Source organism: Arachis hypogaea, chromosome 10, assembly GCF_003086295.3.
Source record: "Arachis hypogaea cultivar Tifrunner chromosome 10, arahy.Tifrunner.gnm2.J5K5, whole genome shotgun sequence".
Classification (NCBI taxonomy): domain Eukaryota; kingdom Viridiplantae; phylum Streptophyta; class Magnoliopsida; order Fabales; family Fabaceae; genus Arachis; species Arachis hypogaea.
This window is the reverse complement of record NC_092045.1, coordinates 105162029-105168394: the sequence shown is the minus strand read 5'-3', so window position 1 is coordinate 105168394 and position 6366 is coordinate 105162029. Positions and strand designations below refer to the sequence as shown.

Genomic DNA, 6366 nt, shown 5'->3' with positions numbered 1-6366 from the left:
TTTTAATAAATGAACAACAAATGTATTGAAATTTAAATTGAATTTTTTTATACATTTTTTAATTAAAAATTTTAAAATGTTTTCTCATTAGCTAAACTCATAATATTAAGGGTGTTTAAACTAATCTAAACTGAACAAGACTGACAAATTAGACCAAAAAAATCAATAACCCAAAAACTGAAAAATTGAAAAATTAAATTTTACAATTTTCTAGTTCTATTCGATTTTCAATTTTAGCAGGTAAAACTTGAACCAAATCAAATCAAACCCATAATATAATATGGGATTTAAAATTTGTTGATAATTAATTGTGATTAATTTATGTAGTACTAATTAAGTTTTTTTTATTATGTACTTTTAGTAGGAGGCTTATTCATGATGATATAATAAATAATAATTTAGATTTAGGAGGGGTTAATCTTTAAATTCGTTCGTGAAAGATAATTTATTTTTTAATTTGGTTCAAGAAAGCTTTTTAGTCATATTAGTCTCTAAAAAATACAATATAATTATAAATTAAATTGATCTATTCATCAGTTAGATAACGACGTCTCATATTAAATGTCACATAATATAATTACATAATAATCGTATCACAAAATAATTAGTTGTATCTTAATGTAACATGATACGTCAACTAATTATTTAATTTTATGTGACATGACAATAAAAAATTATGTTATTATGCTACACACTGTATTTAATATGACACATTAGTTTTAACTAGCTATGTAATCATATTACACAGTAGTTAAGGTGATACATTATCATCTAATTTATTAAATGATCGATTTGACTTATGATTATATTTTTAAGATTTAATATGACTAATAAAATTTTCAATAATCAATTTAAAAATGAATTATTTATTTTAAGGATGAATTTGATTATTAATCGAATTTATTTGCGAGGAAGGAACTATTTTGTAATAAATAGCTAGTGAATTACTAATAATAAAATGCTTAGCACAAAAAAGTAAAAAACAATCACCTTCGTTGAGAGTTTTCTAGACTTAATTCATCGATATATATTTGTGGTGATTAAAAATCCCAACCTAATCAAATAAATAAACAAATTCATTGTTATTTCAACTTTCATCCAAATCCAAATGGAACTTATGAATCCTGTATTTAAAAATTGCTACTTTTATTAAGAGGGATATACATAATGCATGAATACGGTAATTGTGCAATTTCAACCACATAAAGAACCAATGTAAAAATTGATCAAAGTGATATTAGTAGGAGGCTCATTCATGATGATGTAATAAATAAATAATGATTCAGATGTAGAAGGGATTAACACTTAAATTTATTTAAATGAAATATTTTATTAGTTAATAATAAATTTTTAAATGGAATTTAAATTTATGGAGTATTAATTTTTAGTTTGCCAACAGATCGAATTAAGAAATATTGTAGAAAACTAAAAAAAAAACTCAAATTTGCTTATGAAAATTAATTTGTTTTTTAAATTAGTATCTGAAAGATTGTTAGTCATATTAGTTCTTGAAAAATATAATCTTAAATGAAATCGATTCTTTCAGTTAAATGATGATGTATCATGTTAAGTGTTATGTGACACAACGATATAACAGATTAATATGTCACAAAATAATTGGTTTATCCTAATATAACATAACATATCAACTAATTATTTTGTAATATGTGGTATTAACTGGCTATGTCATTATATCACACGATACTTAACATGACACATTATCATCTAATCAAATATATTATTATACTATGTGACAGATAATATGATACATCATTATTTAACTGATAGAATAATCAATTTGATTTATAACTATATTTTTTAAAGACTAATATAATTATAAAATTTTTTAATGCGACTAATTTAAAGAATAATTTATTTTTTAGGAACGAATTTAAACATTAACTAAATTTAAAAGAGAGGAATTGTTTTGTAATAAACACCACAGTGAATTACTAGTAATAAAATGCTTAGCATGAAAAGGAACAACCACCTTGGATGAGGATTTCATAGACTAATTAATTAATTTATATTTGTGGTGATTGAAGATCCCTACCTTATCAAATAAAAAAACAAATCCATTGTTATTTCGACTTTCATCCAAATCCAAAGGGGACTTATGCAACCTAAATTTAAAAATTATTGTTACTACTACTAAGAGAGATCAGATATGCTCAAATGCATGATGAATGAACAAAGTAATTATGCAACTTAAACTAAATAAAGAACCAACGTAGATATTGATCAAAGTGATATTAGTATGTGGATTATTGAACAAAATTAAAAATCTTCTTGATCTCACAAGCCCTCAAAAATAATTTTTTTTCTCAAAGCTCTTTAATCAAATTAATCTATTTTTGAGAATAGAGGTACAGATTGTTGTTACTTTCGTTTTCTTTAACCTCCTTATACTAAGTTGATTTTTTGTGTGATAAATGATAATATGTTCTTTTATAAGTTTTCATATTGTAATTACTTTTTCTTTTTGCAATATCATGTTCAGCAATAATTTTTCTTCACTTGACCATCATTAATAAAAAAAATTAAAAATAAATATATTAATAATCTATGGGATTTCACACTTTACAAATAAACTCCTACAAAATTAATTTTACTTACTATTTAATAATTCCTTAAATTAATATTTGAATTGTCTCAAAATAATAATATTAAAATCAAAATGTTCTTTTTTTTTTGTAAAGAATCGCATTATTTTTAGTAAAAACGGATAAGAACCTGATTAAAATTTTATTCTAATTTCCACCCTAATATATAATTATATAAGAAATCACAAATTTTACATCTAAGAGTAATAACAAATTATTAAATTTTAAGAATTTTGTTATTAAATATTTTATTTTATAGTATTATATATGTTAAATATAAATTAAAATTAATCACTAATATACAACATATATTATAAAGAAGTAAAAATATTAAATTGTACATATATTTATTTGATTTGATGGTTAATTTAATTTTTACCATTCAAATAGCATTTTTATTTATTTTATATCATATATAGGCCACAGGGTACACATACAAATATTAGGTCACTAATTTTGTTTTTCACTATCTATGCCATTATTGTGGCGTTCTTGTTTTGTGCTTACATTATTATTATTATTATTATTATTATTATCTAATTTTCCACATGAACAAAAGCCATTTATACACACAGGAAATCTTGGAGCGCAAACAGGTATTAAAAAATTACAACCACCAGGGCAATCTCTTTGCTGAGGCACCACGTTTGCTTGGCTTTTTGAGAGACTAAATCCTACAAAAAATAAAAAATAAAAAAAATAATCATGCATAATATAATTAGAACATCATAGAAAGTTTACAGGGTTTCCACAAACACAGAGGAAGAAGAAATAAATGGATGTGTCTTGATTGGCTTTTAAAACTTTTTTTTTTGTACAAAATTTTTTATTACAAAAATAGTTTTATTTTTAAAAGATGATTTTTTTAAAACAAATATTTCATCAAAACTTCTTATATATTAAAAAAAAAAAGCACATTGTTAGTTTAAGTCAAAGTATCTTATTTATTGTTTTAATTAAAAATGTCACTTTTAAAAGTGGTATCTAAATACTGTAAAAATTATTTTTAAATAAGTACTATATTTGAGAGGAAAAAACGAAAAAAAATATAAACATGTTATATTAACTAAAATCGAGTTGGTTTAAAGATGTCATGCCACACTAGACTCCTTTCCTGGGGTCTTAATTTTGACTTTTGATATTGAAGGAAAGTAATTGAAAATTTGTGTTGTGAGAGACTACCACAAACTATAACAAGATTAATGCATCTTTGGTAATATAATTATTTAGATATTGAAAGAAAAAAAATATAAAATGAAAAAAAATACCATTGGTAACTAGTAAACTGAGAAGGATTACAATCTTCATCATGTCCTGTAGTTTTTTTGAATTAAAAGGTGGAGTCTATGTTGGAGCTACAAACAAAATATTTTATCTTTCGATGGCTTCTATTAAGGCTTTTTTATGCATATTTATAGAGCTGCATAAATGCCAAAAATTTATGTACATAAATATTTAATTTTGGATCTTCTTAAATTTCTTCTATTCATATTTAATGTTTGTGACTATCAAAGTTGACTATGTTCATACATTAATATGTATGCATTTATTATATATTATTAAAATTAGTTTTCTTTAATTAATAGCATAGTTGATGTGGTATATTCTTAAACGGGTGCGCTACACATCCATATAACCATGTAACCAAGTTAGCCCAAGTTTAAATAGAGTCACGCGCATTAATGATAAGTAAAAACAAGCGCTCGAAAACCTTTCGTTATTTTGTGCTCATTATGAAAAAATGTTACTTCTTTCTCAATACGAAACCGCTCCTTCTCTTCGAATCTCTCTCAAAATCACTCAAACTCCAGTCACGTTTTCTGCGAAAACCACTACTAGAGAAGAATCGCGAGAAGATTTGGCAAGGAACAACCAGATATGAACGAAAACAGCAACAGAGATCTACCTTCCTCCTCATTCTCATTCTCCTCTTTATTTTTCGCGTTCCTTCTTCTTCATGTGTTTTCTCCTTATCTTCATTCTTTTGTTGTTATTGCTGTTGTATTTTTTATCTTTTCCTCTTTCTCTCCCTGCTGAAGAAGCAGTAGAAGGTGAGGAGAAAGAGTTTTAAATTGTGCAGAACAGAAATAAACCGAAATGGCCAATGTAACACCCTAATATTCAAATCCTTATACTCGAGTCATAAGTCAATGATAATAAGGTGGTACGACTCTCAATGGGGATTATTAATACATAACTATAAGTAAAATTGAAAGGAGTACTAATCGAGAAGCCTAAAAAGAGTAAAAATGAAATCGCGAAGTCGTAACACTCTCGCATCGACAAAAAAGGTAAGGCGTGAACTGAGACGATATAAGGATAATTCCGTCGAGAAGAATAAGATGAAACAAAATATAGATAGGTAACAAAAATAATTAGCCACTAGTCGCGACCCGCGAAGTTTAGGCCGGCTATGGTACAGTATAAAAGTAGTTTGACAACCATAACTCCTAATCTCTCCCAAAGGATACACAAGGGCCTCTATAGGCAAGTTTTCAAAAGGATTAAATACATAGCATGAGTTCTTTAAAAAAAATAAAAGCGGAGAGAATCTAAGCAAAATGCAAATAAGAGATCTCAAAGGTCTTTGTTGTCCTTCAAACAAACCATAGCTCATTGCTGAGCACCTAGACCTGCATCTGAAAAATAAGAGATATATACGTAATGAGAACCCCCAATCCATGGGTTCCCAGTACGGTAAAAGTGCCAAATAAATGCAATGTATTGTAATAAAAATTCACTAAGCATCCTAAACTTCCTTTCACCAAATATTCATCCTATGTTCTCGCTAATCCATGAATAGGTAACTATCATAAGGGAATGCTAAATCTAATTCATCTTCCTCATGCTTCCCAACTTTCTAAACCTCCAACGAATCAGAATCGTAAACAAAACCATCACCAGTTATTTTGTCTCAGCAATTCTATATCAATACTTCATATCTCACTGGAGCAAGTGAAATCACTTCACTGCGCCTACCCAAGGATCTCAAATACCTCATTCAATAATCATCAACATTATTCAATTACATCATCAACTCATCTCATCAAGAATAGCCCTCAGCGTCAACCTACACCAGCATGAGGGACCTCTTAGTTGTACAAACACAAGCAATACAGGCAAGTAATTCACAATAAAGAACAAGTAGAATAAGTAGCACATAATTAGGTAACATAGCATATATGATGCAGCAATTCAAAACAAATAGGCAAAAAAACTCAAACAATTCAAACATATACAAATGATGAATGCCTGCCCTATGGCTGATGAGTCTCATCTTTTGATTATAAAGCTAACCCGACAAGTGGAATTACTCCTCTGCATCTACCCAAACCCAGAGCAAGTGGAATCATTCCACTGCATCTACCCAGGCAGGTATATCTCACCATGTCCCGGAGAAAGCAGAAATCACTCCACTACATCTACTCAGGCAGGTGTTTAAAAGCTCAACCTAGAGCGAGTGAAATCACCACTACTGTCGCTACTACCCAGGCGTCACAATCTCTAACCTGGAGCAAGTGGGACGAACCACAACCCTTGCTACTACCCAGGTATCTCAAACATAGATTCATTCAAAACTCCATAATTAAACTCATTTATCATAATCCTCCTTCCCCATCTCAAATCCGGAGCAAGTGGACAACGCCACTGCCTACTACCCGAGGTCACACATCTCATTCAACATTTTATATCATTATTCATTTACCACATTTAGTCATTAATCATATACATATACATACTCAACCATAATTCAATTCTTATC

General features: G+C 27.9%; 1 long non-coding RNA gene across 1 annotated transcript; it reads right to left on the bottom strand.

Moving 5' to 3' along the window:
* Window positions 1–2949: 2949 nt before the first annotated feature.
* On the bottom strand, window positions 2950–3989 carry LOC112718338 (uncharacterized). Its single transcript, XR_003160767.2, has 2 exons — window positions 3872–3989; window positions 2950–3277 (listed from the first exon to the last, which is right to left on the bottom strand). It is a non-coding gene; the product is annotated as an uncharacterized lncRNA (long non-coding RNA).
* Between the last annotated feature and the right edge of the window lie 2377 nt (window positions 3990–6366).